Source organism: Octopus sinensis, linkage group LG1 (genome assembly GCF_006345805.1).
Source record: "Octopus sinensis linkage group LG1, ASM634580v1, whole genome shotgun sequence".
NCBI lineage: Eukaryota > Metazoa > Mollusca > Cephalopoda > Octopoda > Octopodidae > Octopus > Octopus sinensis.
In genome coordinates, this window is record NC_042997.1 from 196,504,746 (window position 1) to 196,527,816 (window position 23,071).

The window sequence follows — 23,071 nt, forward strand, 5'->3', positions numbered from 1 at the left end:
CAAATGCACATTCCCACGCCTTTATCGATCGCATTCTCACCTGGAATCGATTTTTGTAATATTTTCAAGATTTACACACGCCTTGATACCGTCGGTAACTACATATCAAATTTGAGCGCAATCGGATGGAGGATGCCCGAGATCACAGAAGATACACATACAGACAGACAGAACGGATTTTATATAATAGATATCTTTAATCATCTCATAATAATGACTTTTATGACTTATATTACTACCTCAGTCCATCTAAATGTATATGTCTGACGTTACCTTTCATAAAATGCCTTTTTTTAAAATTTAGAATGTGCATTTTCGTTGATTTTTCTTATTTTCCCCTGACATTTCCACGTGTATTTTCTATTTTCTTTTTGTAACATATTTCTACGATATATATATATATATATATATATATATACATAATTATCTACCTATCTATCTACCTACCTCACTCCCTATCTATATACGTACCTACCTACATACACATCTGTATATGTGTGTGCCTGTGTATGTGTGTTTGTTTATTCGTGCATACGTATGTGTGTGTGTGTGTTGTGTGTGTGTGTGTGTGTGTGTGTGGTGTGTGTGTGTGTGTGGTGTGTGTGTGTGTGTGTGTGAGTGCGTATGTGCGTGCCCGTGTGTATTAATGAATCATCTTATATTTCAATACATGTTAATAATTTCTTTCTTCTGCAATTCCTGAAATATCTTTTCTCTAAAGCTTTGTCACTTTGTTTTCAAATTGAGCGTCATTTGACGAAGAAAATAAATCTAAAAGAACGAATCTTTCTTTACATATCAAAAATAAGAAAAAAACCCCAAATTTAGAAACCAAAAATAAATGGAAGTGATACTTCGACATTAGAAGTCATGATGTCACTAAAGTCTTAAGTTATCAAAGTAACTAAACTGCAACTAAATATATATTGTTGCCAGCCATCTATGCTGAACAATTATCGTTAATGGAGCTAATTTTATGAATTCTGTTGGTGACATCCAAAAAGGTCTCGGTTGTTTAACAAGAAAATTCACGGAATTCATCTCATAGGAAAAGTATTCTTAATAATACAACGTAGGTACCGCCATTTTTGATAAATTTAGAATCGCTGCGTTGCTTTATTTTATTCTCTAAACAAGTCGATATATTTAGAGAAAAGACTAAATGTAGAGGAGCAAAAAAATAAATTGAATAGGAAAAAAATATATGCTTTAGTTAGGTTTTGTCGTGATATTTGTAACGAATATTCAATCGACGTGGGATCGAATGGAGAAATGTCAATCATTTTGCCCTACTTTCTTCCTACGTTCGATTCAATATAATAACGATTATATATATAAGGAGGAGAAGTAGGAGGAGTAGAAGGAGGAGCACAAGTTGTAATTCAAGTTGCGAAAAAAAGAAAAAATGTAGAGAGAAATCAATATGGAATATGCATAAGCACACACGCACGCACGCAAGCGCGCACACAAATTTCATCTATGAATGCTCGTCTATCGCCCTCACCCGTGTTTTTCTCTTTTTATATACTGTCACTATAACTCTCTTTCTCCTCTCTTTTTCTCTCCCTCCCCCTCTTTCTCACATATTCATTAGAAAATATATTCGACAGTCACTTCGAAGTTTAGGCTTACTATTAACAAACAGTCTGATGACAGTAAGGAAGCCGACACTTCGAAGTTACTGTTAACATTTTCCATGTAAAGGTTAAAGAAGTGCTTTCTCGAAAAGTATTGGTTTTAAATATAATTTCACATAAAAAACAAGTATATATGTGTGTGTGTGTATGTATATACATGTGTGCGCATATATATATGTATATATACGTATATATATATATATATATATATATATATATTTGTGTATATATATATGTGTGTGTATATGTATGTGTACACACACACACACACATATATATATATACACACACGTATATATGTATATATATATGTGTGTGTGTGTACATATATGTGTATGTACATATATATATATATATAATAAATCCAAAAAGCGAAGAACAAGCACAAAAAAAGAACGCGAGGACGTGGTATATGCAAAGTATTAACATACGCCCAGGGAAGGAAAGAAAAGAGGTTTAACGTTTCGAGCAAAGCTCTTCTTCAGAAACAGAGGAAAGTCCAATAGAAAAGGAAGACGGGGGAAAAATCGCCAACGATTCACATGGTTACATTTTCAAATGGAAATACACACACACACACACACACACACACACACACACACACACACACACACACACACATATATGAGGCACGTGGCCTACTGGTTAGGCTGTTTTCCTCACGATTGAGAAATCACGAGTTCGATTTCCCGATTGGGCGGTGTGTTGTGTTCATTAGCAAAACCTTTTATCTCACGTTGCTCTGCGATCGCTTCGACCCCCGTCGTGTGGCACACTGTGCACCTGTCGATTTGATGGAGAGAGTGAGCTAATGAAACAAATCATCTGCGCCGGTTGTCCAGCAAGAAGCTGCAGAAGCGTCTTTCTCGGATTACGAGAATCTACCATTACACACACACACACACGTACTTATCTGTCTACCCATCTGTGTTAACATGTGACATTATTGACCGAGGTTACCGTGGTCTTTTCCGTAGGCTTTTCTTTCCACGGAAAAAACCTTATCTGTTTCCCCCCTTTACACTTTACATCATGACATTTCTGTGATACACGATCCCTATTGATCGTTTTTTTCTCTTTCCTTTTTACGATCCCTTTTGATCGATAACCTACCCCACATTTTTTTCTCTCCAAAAAGAAAAGCTCTACTTTGTAATCTGTCCCGTCTGTGTTCAGCCTTGTGTGGCTAATAAAGAAACATATCTATCTATGTACCTACCTACCTACCCATCTATGTACCTACCTACCTACCTACCTACCTCTCTATCTCTCTCTACCTACCTACCTACCTACCTACCTACGTAATATCTATTTATTTATCTCTCATTGATGTACCTGAATTTTCCATTTCGTCAGTGAACGCCCATTTTTTAGTTGTTGATATTAAGATCTTCATCGTATATATATATATATATATATATATATATATTGTCCTCATCCAAAATTTGATTTCGTAAACGACTACCCTCTTAAAGTGCTTTTTCATTCATTTCAAGCTGAATCTAGTTGTGTTTCTTGTTCTCCGAAGAGCTTAGAAATAAGACCGCTGCTACTTATAATATGACTGATCACACTAAGTATTTTTCGAAGTATCGTTGATATTACTAATATGGCTGCTTTACAACGCTTTATCTCCGTTTTAGCAGTCGTCATGATAAATAGAGAAAGTAAATATGAAATTGATTTACGTCAGGCATTTTGAAATAAAAATACTTTCTTCGTTTTGTTTGATATAAATATAATAGCTTTTTCTTCTGCACCTGTCAAAGTGGATCAATGTTATTCCGTAAATAATCACTTTAGAATCGAATGTTCTTTCGCACGCTATGGCCTTACAATATTTTCAGTCCCCCCCTCTTCTTTTCTTTTTCGAATTATTATTTCAACTCCAGATCGCCGAAAATGTGTTTTAAGCAAGTTTTCTTGATTAACGTTCTTGAGACCTTGATCTGTTGCATGGATTAGCAGCCGAGAAAGATTATGGTGAACCATTCTTAATTATCAAAGAAAAAAAAGTGTTATGGTCTTATGTTTATGCCTTCTTTACGTTTTCTAGAGTACAGTGCTTTGGTAACATTCACATTTCACAGTGACAGTTAGAGAAAATCTATTAAGTAAACTAGTAAATTTTGAGGTTGCCAAATAACATTATTCTAGAGACATTTCATTTCTCAAACAGTGTATTAAAGGATAAGAATATATCTGAATTACAAACTCTGGTTTGGGAATAAGATAAGAAAATAATCTAGATATTTTGAGACAACTTTGGAAGGGATTGAAAAAGAATTATCTTATAGAAGTATAATAGAGCCGGATGATTTCGAAGAAAGAACTCATATAATAACGTAAACAATTTTCTAGATATTATTGGAAAAAGAAAAAAACAACAACAAAAAAACACACTTATCCAAAACAAACGCAAAACAATGAATAAACTGCTTCCTGTATTTTCCCACTGTTTCTATTGTTTGCAGACACAACTCATTCATTCTATTGTGATGCTTTATTTTATATGAAAATATTCTAAAAGTATTTTAAGATATTTGTTTGGAATATTGTAGGCTTAATGCATATTCAATTATAAATAATATTCTTTATATATTAAAACTCTTATTCTTAATTAAATCTGTAGCTTTTTTTTTTCAATTCATTTGAGATCATCATAATGGTAGGATAATGAGAAGGAAGTTTGCAATGCTGGTATATGTGAATCTACGATTCCACCGTTTCAATAGAACCAGAGCTCTACATAAAATCACGTTAGAAATGAAGTGAATTCAATTCGTATTCACTGCTTTCTTACATTTCTTTGGATATCGAGAATTTACAATTTTCCACCAAAATCCTAACTGATCTGATAAATAACTGGCGTAGCTTTGTTGTAAGAAGCTTGCTTCTCAACCACAGGATTTCGGGTTCAATCCTACTCCGTGACAGCTTGGGCAAGTATCTTCTACTATAATCACAGGCCGACTAAAGCTTTGTGAGTGGATTTGGTAGACGGAAACTGAAATAAACCCGTCGTGTGTGTATATATATATATATATATATGGCCATATCACGTTGAAAGCACCGGTTCTCGTCCGATCACCGAAGTTAAGCAACGTCGAGCCTAGTTAGTACTTAGATGGGAGACCGCTTGGGAAACCTAGGTGCTGTAAGCATCACACATTTAATGGCGGTGCTCCAGCATGGCCACAGTCATTGGCCTGAAACATATAAAAGAATATATATACATGTGTGTGTGTGTTTCTGTCTGTGTTTGTTTCCCACCACTGTTTGACAACCGGTGCTGGCATGTTTACGTCGAGGTAACTTAGCGGTTCATCAAAAAAGACCGATAGAATAAGAACCAGATATAAAAACGCGACGTTTCATTTGACTAAAAATTCCTAAAGGTGGTGCTCCAGCATGGCTGCAGCCTAGGGACTAAAGCAAATAGAATATAAAAAAATATGTTGCATTTGGATTTGACTTGCGGGATGGGGCAAGGGGGACGGACGTTTTTGAAATGCCTATTATTCAGCCCCAGTGGGAGGGACATATATCCGACATATACCATTCGGTCCGTGTTGACTTAGCCTTATTTGTATTTTTTTCAGGTGAAGCCATGGCGCCAAGGACAATAGAACATTGTGTATTTGCCTACGACAGTTACGTGAAGAATAACGAATCCGTCACAGCAATCCAGCGTGATTTTCGGCGTCACTTCAACATTCACCGAAATCAGGCTGTTCCCATCCGTAACACAATCTTACGTTGGGTGAATGCATTTCGTACACGAGCTACACTAATGTATAGGAGACTGGTGGGGGCGCCTCGAACGGCACGGATCCCAGAAAATGTGCAACACGTCAGAGAAGCTTTGATACGGATTCCGAATCGCTCTGCTCGGAGGCATACCACTGAACTTGGCATCGGTAATCGATCGGTATGGCATATATTGCATGAAGACCTTCATTTCTACCCGTACAAATTGGTCGTTAGGCAACAGTTGAAACCATGGAACTATGCAGAGAGCAATGCCGGAGAGACTGGAAGCCAACTTCCAAGAACATCTTCACAAATGAATCAATGAAAACGGAATTACATGATGGATGTTTTCCACACTTAATTTTGACAAATGCTAATTCAATACAAGCATATTGATGTCAATAAAATTTGTTTACAGCTAAAATTAACGATTTTGTGAATTTTTCAAAAAAGCCTGTTCTCTCTGCCCCACCCTGTATATTTACTTAGTATTTCTTTGAAATTAGAAGAATCTTTGCTGTAAAAGAATCCTTATTTTTACATTTAAATCATGGCGCACATTTTATATATATATATATATATATATATATATATATATATATATATATAATATATATATATATATGGACACAACATGCACCAAATTTCTTCTTAAAAAAATATATATATTCAAATAAGTAAAATATAATATCATGAATAGCGATAGCGAAACCGGTCGATATATTAAAACTATGTAAGTGTGCGTATTTTCCTTTTTTAATTTCTTATATATATATATATATATATATATACATAGATATATATATACATATATATGTAATTAAATAAACTACTAATTTATGCATTTGCAAAATCTACACTTCTATCGCGGAAAATGATCCGTAATAGATGAATTAAAAATAAGCAACGAATTCTTTAGGAAAATAATTGTGATAACATTTTCTCGAAAGCCCGATAGAAATTCATTTTAGAGTAATAGGAAATAAGCTCAAAGATCTTTAGTGCTTTTTGTTGCTCGAGGCAAGAATAAATCAGCGAAAATGTTTGTTTCTTAATGCACCATTTCCATAAAGTAGTTTCGTGTTTTAAATACTAAAAACGAACAAAATTAGAGAGAATGATAGCCTTACATTTAGATTGTGCATAATGTATTTCTTCTTTGCGTTTGATGTTTGGGTCAATAAATTCCACAAGAAAAGCAATTAATTCACATCAGTGTGTTTTATAGGACGACAAGAGATTATTTAAAACAAGTGTCCTGATTGAAAAAGACAAACAAGGAACTGCTTTTCGAAAACGGAATTGGATAACACTTTCTATGTTAACTGTTGTATATGGATACGTACACACACGAATAGAGGCCGTTATAGTTTCAGTACGTTTGTGTGCGCGTGTGTGTGTGTGTATACAAATATATACGCACCAAAAGCAGTTGGAATATTTACTGAAGCTTATTTTGTGAGTTCTCTCTGAATAACTTGATTTTGTTTCGTGGATAGAGTATGTTTAAAAATGCATCAGATTTTGAAATGAGAATGAAAGCCTAGCATAAAAAAATGATAAATATAAACACCGAGGAGGGAGGAATAAAAGAGGGAGATTTAATAATAACAATAATGGCTTCAAATTTAGGCACAACGCCAGCAGTTTCAGGATAGTGGATAAGTCAATTAAATCGACTCAAGTGCTCAACTGGTACTTATTTTATCGAATCCGACTGGCTGAAATGCAGAGTCAGTCTCGAAGAAGAAGAAGAAGAAGAAGAACAACAACAACAAGAACCGCAGCAGCAACAGCAACAACAACAACAACAGCAACAGCAACAGCAACAGCAACAACAACAACAACGGATTTTGATCTTAACTCAGGCGGAATCTAAACTCAGAGCGTAAAGGGCCAGAACCAATACCTCAAGGCATTTTGTCCAGTACTTAAACGATTCTCCCAATAGAGCAACCTTTACTACCACCACCACCACCACCACCATAACTACTACCACCACCACCACTACTACTACTACTACTACTGGAAGTAATGGTAGTAGGAGTAGGAGTAGTAGTGGTTGTAGGAGTAGTAGTGTAGTAGCTGAAGAGAAAGTGAGGAAAAAAGAAGCAAAAAAAATATGACCATCACGTTTAAAACTCTACATCTTTGCTACGTTAAATACACATCGATAGTAAAAAAAAGAAACAATCTTTACTAACTTACAGCACCATCACCGTCACCTCTATCACCATGACCATCACCACGAATAATGTATACTCTGAGTAACATTTAATATTGGGCATACAGGAGTGGCTGTGTGGTAAATAGCTTGCTTGCCAACCGCATAGTTCCGGTTTCAGTCTCACTGCGTGGTACCTTGGGCAAGTGTTTTCTGCTATAGGCTTGGGCCGACCAAAGCCTTGTGAGTGGATGTGGTACACGGAAACTGAAAGAAGCCCATCGTATATATATATATATATATATATATATATATATAATATATATATATATATATATATATGTATGTATGTATGCGTGTGTATATGTTTGTGTGTCTGTGTTTGACCCCACCCCACCAACATCCCTTGACAACAGATGCTGGTTTGGTTACGTCCCTGTAACAAACGGTTCGGCAAAAGAGACCGATATAATAAGTGCTAAGCTTACAAGAATAAGTCCTGGGGTTGATTTGTTCGACTAAAGGCGCATGGCCGCAGTCAAATGACTGAAACAATTAAAAGAATAAAAGAATATATATGTGTGTGTATGCTTGGGTGTCTGTGTTTGTCCCTCCACCATCGCTTGACAACCGACGTGAGTGTGGTTACGTCCCCGTAACTTAGCAGTTCGGCAATAGAGACCGATAGAATAAGTGCTAGGCTTACAAAGTGTAAGTTCTGGGGCCGATCTGTTCGACTAAAGGCGATGCTCCAGCATGGCCGCAGTCAAAGGACTGAAACAAATAAAAGAATATATATGCTTGTGTTTCTGTATTTATCCCTCCACCATCGCTTGACAACCGATGTGGGTGTGGTTACGTCCCCGTAACTTAGCGGTTCGGCAAAATTAGTGCTGGGGACGATTTGTTCGACTAAAGGCGATGCTCCAGCGTGGCCGCAGTGAAATGACTGAAACAAGTAAAAGAATAAAAGAGTATATGCGTGTGTGTGTATGCTTGTGTGTCTGTGTTTGTCCCCCCAACATCGCTTGACAACCGATGGTCGTGTGGTTACGTCCCCGTAACTTAGCGGTTCGGCAATAGAGACCGATAGAATAAGTGCTAGGCTTACAAAGTGTAAGTCCTGGGGCCGATCTGTTCGACTAAAGGCGGTGCTCCAGCATGGCCGCAGTCAAATGACTGAAACAAATAAAAGAATATATATGCTTGTGTTTCTGTGTTTATCCCTCCACCATCGCTTGACAACCGATGTGGGTTTGGTCACGTCCCCGTAACATAGCGGTTTGGCTATAGAGACCGATAGAATAAGTGCTAGGCTTACAAAGAATAAGTCGTGGGGACGATCTGTTCGACTAAAGGCGATGCTCCAGCATGGCCGCAGTCAAATTAGTGAAACAAGTAAAAGAATAAAAGAATATATATGTGTTTGCCAACCGACGTGAGTCTGCTTACGTCCCCGTAACTTTGCGGTTCAGCAAGCAGACAAATAAAATAAGTGCTAGGCTTACAAAGTGTAAGTCCTGGGGCCGATCTGTTCGACTAATGGCGGTGCTCCAGCATGGCCGCAGTCAAATGACTGAAACAAGTAAAAGAATAAAAAAAGAAAATACACATTTCACATGTAGAACTGCTTGTGATGATGAATGAGAGACATGTGCAGTTGCTCGAACAAACCAATATCAAAAACATCACTTAGATGGAAAATAAAATCTTGGCAGTTACTTTCAAGTGTTATTTGTGGCTTTCTTGCTAAAAAAAAAAATATTTATTTTAATCGAGGGAATAAAAAAAAAAAAAATGAAGTAAAGACGTCGAGGAAATTGATATGAGATATTCAAAGTTTAAACATTTCGAAAAAATTCATAAAAGACTGCCCACAGCTTAAATCATAATGCGAAGTAAGCTCTGTGAAATAAAAAAAAATTAAAAAAATATAACTGCACGTGCTGGTGGATCTTCGTCGTTCGACGACGAGGATTCGGTTGTTCGATTATCTGAGTTACGTGCTCCTCTCCTGAGATAACGTGTAAGTAGCTGAGTATTCCAGAGACACGTGTACCTTTAATGTAATTCTCAGGCAAGATTAGCATGATACTGAGTTACCTGCTCCTCTCCTGAGTTAACGTGTAAGTGGCTGAGTATTCCAGAGACACGTGTACCTTTAATGTAATTCACAGGCAAGATTAGCATGATACTGAGTTACGTGCTCCTGAGATAACGTGTAAGTGGCTGAGTATTCCAGAGACACGTGTACCTTTAATGTAATTCACCGGCAAGATTAGCATGATACTGAGTTACGTGCTCCTGAGATCACGTGTAAGTGGCTGAGTATTCCAGAGACACGTGTACCTTTAATGTAATTCTCAGGCAAGATTAGAGTGAAGCTGTGCGTGTAACAAATCCGTATCATTTCAATTACACGTACAATCTATCTAGCCGGCTTCCGCACAGTTTCCATTTTCCCAATTTCATTTAGAAAGTGTGAGTCTTTTTGAATTTTCGTCGTATTTTTTCCTCCTCAATGTGACCCCGTAACATCCTTTTCGTTGGTCTTTCACGCCTTTATTTTGGACTCATTTCATTCGCCCCTTCTTTTCCACTGTTTTCCATTCGGGACAATTTTCTACTATTCTCTATACTTAATATACTCATCATATTCGCAAAATGGTGGGGTGGTTCCCTTAGGAAGGAGCCCTTGGGCTCCCTGGCTGTTGGCCCTAGAAACCGTGAAAGGGACAAGTCTTTTTTACTATTCTCGGAACTGAGATCGGCACTAATTTGAAAACAGTAGTTTCCAAAGTAAGGATATGCTGTTGCTGTTGGTCCATCTCTTATTGTCAACCATTTCCTCTTTCTCTCCGAATTACCGGCTCTTTCGGGTATAAAAATCTCCACATGGTTCCGGGTTCAGTCCCACTGTGTGGCGCCTTGAGCGAGTGTCTTCACCTTTAGCCTCGGGCCGAAGTCTAATGACTGAAACAAGTAAAAAATAAAAGAAAGATAACTCTTTCAGTAATTGGGCCTTCTCCCCAAACGATTATCCTAACTGATTTCTTTTCATCCCGGACAATGAGATCCGATTTCAAGATAACCTTGTCTTCTTCAGAGTTAACAGAACTTTCTTGTCTTTTCAAACCTGACAACGTTATTTGATGTTACCTTCGCGTTCACTACTATCCTTCACTGTATCACAAATGTGAACGCAAATTAATAGTCAAATGATTCTACCAATTCCCTAATTCACGACCCTTCCACCACCCTTGTTATTCTACGACACCAACCATTGGACAGCACCAACTTCGCTTATCTTTTCATCTCTCTCGGTCCTAAACGTTAATAGATATACATTCCCATCTCAGTATAAGGACAACGTCCATGCACCCATTAGGGGTTCTTTCAACTCTTTTGTGGACATTTGAAAGTCCCACTTTCTATTGTAGCAAGATACACACTTAAGTTCCTCTTTTTTTTTGCCATTTTCTGGATGTATTCATTGAGCAAGAAGGCACTATCCATCGTACCATATTTTCCCCTCGCCATTTTTTCCCTGCAGCCGTTGTATGTCCAGGCGTCTTTTTGGCTAACGACCCTAGCAAAAATGTTATTAAAATTTCATCTTCCTTCACTTGTGCGTGTCGCGGTACCAATAATTCGGTAGGATACACGAGTTTAATGTGAAGAACAATATTCCTGAATATTTGGCATCATTCGAAGAATTTCATGTCAACACTACGTCCAGTTGATTTTGGCAGTTATTATCTTCGACAGAATTTCTTCTGTAAATAAAAACTTATCCATTTTATCGAACATAAAATTAACGAAATTAATAAGTAGGTAATTCAATATTATATTACACGTTATCAAGATAGGCCTGTCAAATTTCAAATATATTTCACAGCCAAAATATTTATAAACAATTGATCAGATTTAACTTAATTTCGAGACAAACTTAGGCGATTATTATTGCTACATTTCAGAGCTGCGACAGTCTGGAATCCTCTGGGTTAGAAATCTAAAGGTAAGAATATAAATAAATTACTGACGTGAGAACAGTCTTAGTTTTCGATTTTATAATGGATTACAGCCACACAGAAATAGAAATATAGAGTACAGTTAAAATTTATTGCAGCTATATCCTATTTCTTTTTTATCTTTTACTTGTTTCAGCCATTAGACTGCGGCCATTCTGGGGCAGAGCCTTGAAGAATTTTTACTCGAATGTATCGACTTCAGTACATATATTTTTTAAAGCTTGGCACTTATTCTGTCGAACCGCTAAGTTACGGTGACATAAACACATCAACATCCATTGTCAAGCGGTGGTAAGGGACAAACAAAACACACACAACACACACACAAATGCATGCACATGGTTTTGGTTGGCCCGAGGCTATAGTAGAAGACACTCGCCCAGGGTGCCATGCAATAAGACTGAACTAGGAACCATGTGGTTGGGAAGCAAGCTTTTTACCACACAGCCATGCCTGCACCTAGAAAGTCCCGTCTTCACGTACAGAACGATGTGTTTGAGTATAGTTATAAGGTAAAGACGGACGAAATGCCGTTCAGTTACCATCTACGAAATTCACTCACAAGGCTTTGGTCGGCCCGAGGCAATTGTAGAAGACACTTGCCCAAGGTGCCTCGCAGTGGGACTGAACCCGGAACCATCTAATCTTAATATATATTTTACCAGTGTGATATTATTCACTGTTGTTAACGCATTGATAATGATAGGAAAGACAGAAGTATATATGTGTATATGTATATATGTATATATTTGTATATGTATATATGTATATATTTGTATATGTATGTATATATATATGTATATAATTATGTATATATATGTATATGTATATATTTATGTATATATACCTCTGTCTGAATCAGTAATTAAGCGTACGAAGTTGTTAATTTTTGGTTATGGTTTACAGTTGGTTGTTTGCTGATAATATCAGGCGCCGTTAGAGGCTGGTTTAAGCTGAACCAAGCAGAAATTCGCTTATTTGAAAGCAGATTTCATCGGTAAAGAAGTACATGTAAGTATATCGTACTATTTTCCCGAAACAATATAATTACTTAGTTATTGTTTCAAGTGAAACAAAAACAATAGCGACCACCGGAAAGTTATAACAAGATTACTGCAAACTAATCCAAACAAGATATATTTCAATGGGGTTTCAGTGAAAACCGAATGAAATTATATCTTAAGTGAAGTTGCGAAGTCACTTTTGACTTGATGAATCCGTAGCTTTCTTTTTTTTGTGCGTGCCGAGAATGTCTCAAAAATGAACTCATTATTTTGTAGAAATTCTTGAAAATGGTAAATATCAAACACATTGGCACATTCTTCAAGAAAATAAAATACAAAATACTTAGAAATTCAATAAACTATATTGATACAAAATGAATAGTTATATTGAATATCGACAAATCAAAAGTTGTTCCTTTGAATGAAACGATCAGCTATTCAGTATGATCATATTGAAATAATTTAATGTATTTCTTCTCAACACATATATACATACATATATACATATATAATCATATATACAAATATATACATATATATACACACATATATATACTATATATATATATATATACATATACAAATATATACATATATATATATACATATACAAATATATACATATACACATATACATACATATACACATATATATATATACATATACATATATACATATATATATACATACATATATACATATACATATATAAATATATACACATATATATACATAAATATATACATATATATACATAGATATATACACATATATATACATAGATATATACATATATATATACATAATATATACATAATTATATACATATATATACATATATATACATATATAAATATATACATATACACATATACATATATAAATATATACATATACATATATACATATATAAATATATACATATACATATATATACATAAATATATACATATATATATACATAAATATATACATATATACACATACACACACATATATATATACCGAGAAACTAATGAATAGAAAGAACGTACCTTTTCTCTGTATAAAACCAGTCGCTTTGTTGATAACTAAATCGTCATCTATTATTGCACATTCAAAGGTTATGATGGTACATTTCCTTCTCTCGTTCTCCTTCCCTCACTATCCTTCCTTCCTTCCTTCTCTCACACCCCTTCCTTCCTTCTTTCTTTCGTTCCTTCGTTCGTTCGTTCATTTCGTTGTCTCTGTCTATGTCTCTCTCTCTCTATGTATTTATCTTTCTCTACATAACAATGTATACATGTTTCTATATATAAATGTGTATGTACATATGTAAAATTGTGTGTGAATTTATAAACACAGATGCACGTGCACACAAGCGCATGCACACACACACAAACACACACACACACACACACACGCACACACATAAATGCAGGAAACAGACGCAGAGGAACCTTGGAGGTACAGTTCTGGTTCATCTTTCCGTTCAATTTCGTGAACCAACATCGACCGCACGAAACGGTCAGCTTTGAAGTAATTTACCGGAATTATTAATACACAATAACAACACACTCTATATACTTTTAACACAGATGCGTATTGAGCACTCGATTTTTAAATAAAAAATTACAGGCAAACGCGTACATGTATACAGTAATCCCTCACCATATCGCGGTCCACCTATCGCGCACTCAGTACATCGCGGATTTTTTTGGCTGTGTGGTAAGTAGCTTGCTTACGAACCACATTGTTCCGGGTTCAGTCTCACTGCGTGGTACCTTGGGCAGTGTCTTCTACTCTAACCACGGACCGACCAAAGCCTTGTGAATGGATTTGGCAGGCAGAAAACTGAAAGAAGCCCGTCGTATATATGTATATATATTTGTGTGTCTGTGTTTGTCCCTCAACATCGCTTGACAACCGATGCTCGTGTGTTTACGTCCCCGTCACTATGCGGTTCGGCAAAAGAGACTAATAAAATAAGTACTAGGCTTACAAAGAATAAGTCCTGGGGTCGATTTGCTCGAATAAAGGCAGTGCTTCAGCATGGCCACGGTCAAATGACTGAAACAAGTAAAAGAGTAAAAAGAGAGATATGTAAATTTATATCGCGGACTCCTCAGTAAACCCGAGCTTCTGAGGCCGATACCTTTTTTAGATTTTAATTACATCTATGGGAATATTGTAAAACGTAACGCCCGCGATTAGTGTATATGTCTATGCATAATATATTTGTGCATGTATGTGTGTATTTCCAGGTATGTATGATTTAACGAAATTAACACATTTGTAATAAATAAATAACAGGTAAATGTGGAACATATACAGTTTAACATATACTTATCAACTCTCTTAGGCGCAGGAGTGGCTGTGTGTTAAGTAAATTGCTTACCAACTACATGGTTCCGGGTTCAGTCCCACTGCGTGGCACCTTCGGCCAGTGTCTTCTACTATACCCTCGGGCCGACCAAGGCCTTGTAAGTGGATTTGGCAGACGGAAACTGAAAGAAGCCCGTCATATATATATATATATATGTATATATGTATATGTATGTATGTGTGTGTCTATGTTTGTCCCCCCAACATCGCTTGACAACCGATGGTGGTGTGTTTACGTCCCCGTAACTTAGTGATTCGGCAAAAGAGACCAATAGAATAAGTACTAGGCTTACAAAGAATAAGTCCTGGGGTCGATTTGCTCGACTAAAGACGGTGCTGCAGCATGGCCGCAGTCAAATGACTGAAACGAGTAAACGAGTAAAAGAGTCTCACTAAAACTAAATACAAAATCTTACGCGATGTTTCCTTTTCAGGACTTGCCGAAAGAAGAGAACTCAAACGAAGAGAACTCGAAGAGTTTCCCACAGCATGTAGTAATCTCTCTCCTCTCTCTCTCTCTCTCTCTCTCTCAATCTTTTTCTTGTTTCACAGAAGTGCGGCCATGCTGCAGCAACGCCTTCAAGAATTTCATTTTATTGAACGAATCGATCGCAGTACTTACTTTTAAAAACCCTGGTATTCTATCGGTCTCTTTTGTCGAACCGTTAGACTACGGGAACGTAAACACGCCAACACCGGTTGTCAAGCGATGGCAGGGTACAAACAAACACACAGGCGCACACACATACATGCACCGACACACGCACAAAACGCGAGCGCGCATATATACGACGGGATTCTTTCAGTTTCCGCCCACCAAATCCACTCACAAAGTTTTGGTCGGACCGAAGCTAGAGTGGAAGATACATGTTCAGGGTGCCAGGCATTGGGACTGAACCAGGAACCGTATGGTTGGGAAGCAAACTTCTTACCGCGTAGCCATTCCTGCGCCTGTAATATGCTATATGAGCATATATATACTTCCATACTTCCGGGATCGGTTTGCTCAACTAACCCTTCAAAATATATATATTCTTTTCTACCATAGGCACAAGGCCCGAAATTTTTGGGGAGAGGACCAGTCGATTAGATAGACCCCAGTACGCAACTGGTACTTAATTTATCAACCCCGAAAGGATGAAAAGCAAAGTCGACCTCGGCGGAATTTGACTCAGAACATAAAGACAGACGAAATACTTATTTCTTTATTACCCACAAGGGGCTAAACACAGAAGGGACAAACAAGGACAGACAAACGGATTAAGTCGATTACATTGACTCCAGTGCGTAATTGGTACTTAATTTATCGACCCAGAAAAGATGATAGGCAAAGTCGACCTCGGCGGAATTTGAACTCAGAACGTAGCGGCAGGCGAAATACCTATTTCTTTACTACCCACAAGGGGCTAAACACAGAGGAGACAAACGAGGACAGACAAACGGATTAAGTCAATTATATCGACCCCAGTGCGTAACTGGTACTTATTTAATCGACCCCGAAAGGATGAAAGGCAAAGTCGATCTCGGCGGAATTTGAACTCAGAACGTAACGGCGGACGAAATACGGTTACGCATTTCGCCCGGCTTGCTAACGTTTCTGCCAGCCCGCCTTATATATATCAGCGTGATCACCGTGACTGACCAGACTATCAGATGTTCCTACACATTGCTGGTCACAATGCGCTTCGCATTGTTTTAGAAAGAGTGAGAGAAAGTTGTGGCGAAAGAGTACAGCAGGGATCGCCACCATCCCCTGCCGGAGCTTTAGGTGTTTTCGCTCAATAATCACTCACGACGCCCGGTCTGGGAATCGAAACCGCGATCCTACGACAGCGAGTCCGCTGCCCTAACCACTGGGCCATTGCGCCTCCACACACACACACACACACACACACACACACACACACACACACACATATATATATTCATATACCTATACACAAACATAAATGCATACATATATGCATACACACACACACACGTATATTAAGGAAATTTTTCTGCAGATTATTTAAATACAAAATGCTGTCAGGCTATCAACAACAATTTAACTCAAATACGGATAGCATAAAACTTTCCACATTGACAGCTTATAACTTCAATAAATACATCTATTATATAGGTTGTATTAAATGTAAACTACAAAGATTTTACTGCATTCATTGTAAAATGGAACTAAACGATAAAGAAAACACTTAATTCGCCTCTGTGTCTATTTTTTTCCTCTCTTTATATACACATATAATTGAGTCTGCATTTGTACGCCTTTCATTAATACAAGCGAATAAAAATGCACACATACACACACACACACACACACACATATTTGAACGCACTCACACAGACATGTATATATATATATATATATATGAATAAAGATATGTATTCATACATGATGAGAATAGCGATATTTCAATACAGATAAACGCATACACAGGCGCAAGAGCGCGCACAGGCACATATACATACGCATACCCACATGTGTGTGTATAATATGTATATATACCCACATGTATACATACACAGATACACACACTAGCATGCATTACATTATGTACATACATACATGATCACATACATGTACATAAATATATATATGCACATATAAATGTATACATGTGTGTATGTACGCATACATACATACATATATACAAATATATATATATACATATACACACATATATGTACACACACACACACATATATATACACACACACATACACACACACACATATATATACATATACACACATACACACACACACACACACACACACACACACACACATATATATATATAAATATAAATATATATATATATATACACATTATACACACATATGCACGTAAGCAAATGCAGGGTATATAAAGGTATCACCTTAATAAACCTCGACAAGCAATCTTACTTTCACACAACGATATAAACACTATGAACACGCGAGAGGTGATCCGTACCTTTGTATGCAGGCTTTCTTGCACACACAAACACACACATTTATATACATACATACATACATACATATATATATATATATATATATATAATATATATATATACATACATACATACATACATACATACATATATACATATACATATACATATATACATATACATACATATATATACACACACACGCATCTAAGTACATGCAGGTATTTATCTATATGTAATATGTGAATATACACACATATCCTCACAAGAATATATTTGTATATATGCCAGAAGTCACATAATAACAAATAGAGATGATAAAATATTTTCAATACTGTAAGTTCGTAACATTTTTTTTTCTATTTTTTACCACTTACTGCTTGACATATGGAAAAATGAATATATACAAATATATTTCCGTGTCATTTCTAATAAATACACATACACACTAAACGCACATAAACATCAATTTCTATATGTGTGTATATCTACCATATATAATATATAGACATACACACACACACAAATATATATGTGTATATATATATATATATATAAGTGTGTGTTATCAGTGGTGGATATACGTATGGAGAAGCACACGTTATGAATTAATCGTTACACAAGGTAAATAATACAAAAGAAAAAAAAATAACGAAAATATTATGAAACGTTAACTGTGCAAATGACTTAAAGTAGAATCTTGATATTTATTGAAGAGAAAAAAGTAACTGTGACTTGCAAGTTTCGCCGAGAGCGGTCTTTCTTTCAGTGTTGATATACATACGTGTACGTATATATGCATGTATATATATATATATATATATGAATATATATATATACATATACATAGATATATAAACATATATATATAAACATATATATTTATGTATACACATACACATACATTAATGTATGTGTACATATATATATATACATATATATATACACATATACATATATATATATATATATACATATATAGACATATACACATAGACATATATATATATACACACATATAGACATATATATATATACATATATACATATACATATATACATATATACATATATACATATACATATATATATACATATATATATATACGTACATATATGTATACATATATATGTGCATATGTATGTATACATATATATGTACATATGTATGTATATATATATGTGTGTATATGAATGAATATATACATACATGCATGCATACATATATATATGTGATCACATATATATATACTTGATCACATGCTATATATATGTATGTATCTCTCTCTCTCTAAAATCTATATATCCATATATCTATCTCTGTCTCTATATATATATGCATTTAGTTCGTGTACACACACGTATACACACACACGTATATATTATATTTGTGATTTAGTGAATTCGTCAGGTAAATATATCTATAATGAATACTTACTTTAAAAGATTGCAGGTTTAACATAGCTCTCCCTGTCTGTCTGTCTCTCTCTCTCTCTCTCTCTCTCTCTCTACAAACACATGCACACCCTGTATTTATGTAATAATATATTTTTCGGTAAAGCTACGGCAATACGTAAAACACAGGCCTACGCAGGCAAACACAGAAATACACATATTTACAAATACATGCCCTGATTCGATTCGGATTGGATTAGCGTCATAAGTTGCCTTCCTCTTCTTTTCCTTCTTAACGTGCATCGCCAGGTAGTCGTGAGTGTTGGTAATGTTGCCGATATGGCTGTGTGGTAAAAAAAAAAAAAAGGCTTTGCAACCATGTGGATTTGGGTTCAGTCCCATTAAACAGCATCTCAATCAAGCGTTTTCAACAAAAGCTCTATAATCCATGCCGACCAATGCCTTCTGAATTGTAGACATAAACTGAGTGGAAACCCGTCGGTTTTGAATAAAGATATAAATATATATGTGTGTGTGAGTATATATATCTACGTATATGTGTTTGTGTGTTGGTGTTTGTCGTTACTACCATCTGATAACCAGTGTTGGTTTGTTTACGTCCCCGTAACTTAGCAAACGAGACCGATAGTGACCCGAGAACTACACCTGTTCTCGTCGGTACCTACCTTTACATGCTTCTAAGTAATATTCGGGTAAAACCTTGAAGAATGCTTTGCAAAGCTCGTCCTTGGATGCGTTACATTAATTAAATCTCACCAATGTACTAAAGGTGTGAGAATGTGTCGAAACAGCTGTAAAGATTTTAAATAAAGTATGTCATTAGTTCCATTTTTTATTATTTATCTACACACTCTTATATACACACATACATTTATAACTAAAGCCACACGCACACATATTATGCACATGCGCATATGTTATCATCAACATCTGAAGACGGCGAGAAAACGCAATTTCAGGCGAAATGTACAATACATAAGAAAAAAGGGAACAGTTTATATTCTTTTCTACTCCGGGTACGAGACCCGAAATTTTCGGAGAGGGGGCAGTCGATTAGATCGACTTCAGTAGGCAACTGGTACTTAATTTACCTACCTCGAAAGGATGAAAGGCAAAATCGACCTCGGCGGAATTTGAACTCAGAACGTAAAGACACACGAAATACTGCTAAGCATTTCGCCCAGCGTGCTAACTTTTCTGCCAGCTCGCCGCCTTGTGAACTCTTTACATTAATAGATTAATAAACATTATAACGCTAGTTCAGTTCTCTTCATTGCAGAATTCCATTTACGCTGACAACGCACTAATTTCCGAAACGTCAATAGATTGCCTTTTCCTTAACGGAGTATTTCATTAACTTCACAATGTTGATCATTGTTTTTGTTTTTCTTCGTATTTGTTTTCTCTGTATTTCCATGCGTTTGTTTGACGCAGAATATTTAGGTTCTAATGCATCTCGTATGTTTAAAGAACTATATCTACAATATATATATATATATATATATATATATATATATATTTGATCTACATCAAATATTGTGTAAGTTTAGCGTAAAATTTAGGCTAAGTTTCCCATGGACTTTTATGAAACCATTTCGGGAGTTCATAGTTTGTATTGAATCTGTTAAAAATAGCAAGCAACTTTCTCTCAAATCTCACCCTACCATCTTAAAATTTTGGAAGAACATTTTGGATAATGGATTCCAAGAGATTTTCCCCAAAAGAAGACGAGATTGTAACGAAGGAAGCTTATGATCATGTGCCTTTTCATTCATGCCCTAGCGCATCACCAAATCCAACACCACCACTATCACTACTTAAGCCCATATGTGTATGTGTTATGTTGATGAGCCAATGAGAGAGCGTCAAGTCGTCACTCGACTTCCTAGAAATAGCAGCCAAATATTCCTACCATCTTTAAAAGGTCGTATATATTTGGAATTGTACTCCTAGGAGCATAATGCCTGATAAAAATAAAATTGATGGTATTATCAGAGGTTGATCTGGTCTTCTTGATAGAAGCTGATCTAAGGTCGGTCAACAATACCATTACTACCACCATCACCATTACCACCAGTGCACTAACACCACCAGCATCACCACCGTTAACAACAACAACAACAACAACAACAGCGGAAGCAGCAGCAGTAGCAACAAGAACAACATGTCTGTAATTAAGTTTTGGCAGAACTTAACTAAGTTCTTCAGACATATATTTAAACAGAGTAAACGAAACGGATTGAAAATGATTAATGTATGTGTTTAGGTTTGATAAAAGACAATATGGAGTGAGGTGCTGGTGAATGGGGATTGTTTAGATTCTTCAGTTCTGAGGAAGAATTCTGTCAGGAATACATTCGTGAAGAGGAATTTGTTGCATATAGAACTAAAGTTCTTATAGCTAATAATGATAGAGCAGTGAATGAAATTCTTATTCTGCAGTCTTCTTTTCCTGACAGCACGAATCTCAATATGTAGTATGTCTGTCACGCTAATAACATAGTAAATGTGATTCTATAGAAAGATGAGTGACTACTGAAAAAGAGAACCGCTAAGACGAGTTTCGGTTTCCGGTGAAATTAACTTCTTTTATTTATTCATGGTTAATTAAGTTAGATGTAAGGAGAAGCATCATGCTATTGAATTAATCATTAGACCATTCTAATTGATGACCTTTCTGGTGATTAGAACATGATAATCGATGACTTCTACGTTGCCAAGCAATATTTCTAATTAGAAATAAAAGAACAAAAAAAAATAATAAGATTCATTACCAAACATTTAATTACCAAAATTATTTTTAATTCTCATACTCCCCACCAAATACCGCTTAACGCCAATGTGCAAAACAAACAATATATTTTCCCAGGTACCCCATATATACACAAGAGACACCCAACGGGTGTTTAGGTGTTAAAAGAAATGTTAAGGCGGCAAGCTGGCAGAAACGTTAGCACGCCGGGCGAAATGCGTTGCCGTATTTCGTCTGCCGTTATGTTCTGAGTTCAAATTTCGCCGAGGTCGACTTTGCCTTTCATCCTTTCGATAAATAAAGTACCAGTTATGCACTGGGGTCGATGTAATCGACCTCATCCGTTTGTCTGTCCTTGTTTGTCCTCTCTATGTTTAGCCTCTTGTGGGTAGTAAAGAAATAGGTATTTCGTCTGCCGCTACGTTCTGAGTTCAAATTCCGCCGAGGTCGACTTTGCTTTACATCCTTTCAGGGTCGATAAATTAAGTACCAGTTACATACTGGGGTCGATGCAATCGACTTAATCCGTTTGTCTGTCCTTGTTTGTCCTCTTTGTGTTTAGCTCCTTGTGGGTAATAAAGAAATAAGAAATGTTAATCGTTATAATTAGAGAGACCCATGGAAATCCCACGATTTATGAATGTACTTATTTCTGTATTTTAAGGCAAAAATTTACAGATCTTCATAATTCTGTTTCCTTATCTTTCGCTTGTTTCAGTCATTGGAATGCGGCCATGCTGGGATATCGCCTCGAAGGGCTTAGTCAATGAAATAGCAAGGTTTAGTCGATCAAATCGTCCTGAGTACTTATTTTAAAAATCTAGTGCTTATTCTACCGGTTTCTCAACAAACTGCCAAGTAATGAGGACGTAGCCAAACCGATACCAGTTGTCATGCGTTGGTGGTAAGGGAGACAAACATGAAGAAACAACCACATACAGAGACAGAAACACGCGCGCACACACACACACACAAGATAAACTTCTATACAATTTCTGTTTACCTCGTTTACA

The 23,071-nt window shown here is 36.1% G+C and overlaps 1 protein-coding gene and 1 non-coding gene across 5 annotated transcripts in view; one reads left to right on the forward strand and one right to left on the reverse strand.

The window, feature by feature from the left end:
- LOC115231992 overlaps nucleotides 1-23,071 on the reverse strand; it is a 424,000-nt gene that overhangs the window by 100,923 nt on the left and 300,006 nt on the right. The gene's annotated exons all lie outside the window — the stretch shown is intronic.
- LOC115220805 lies at nucleotides 4,683-4,801 on the forward strand. The gene has a single exon (XR_003882596.1). It is a non-coding gene; the product is annotated as a 5S ribosomal RNA (ribosomal RNA).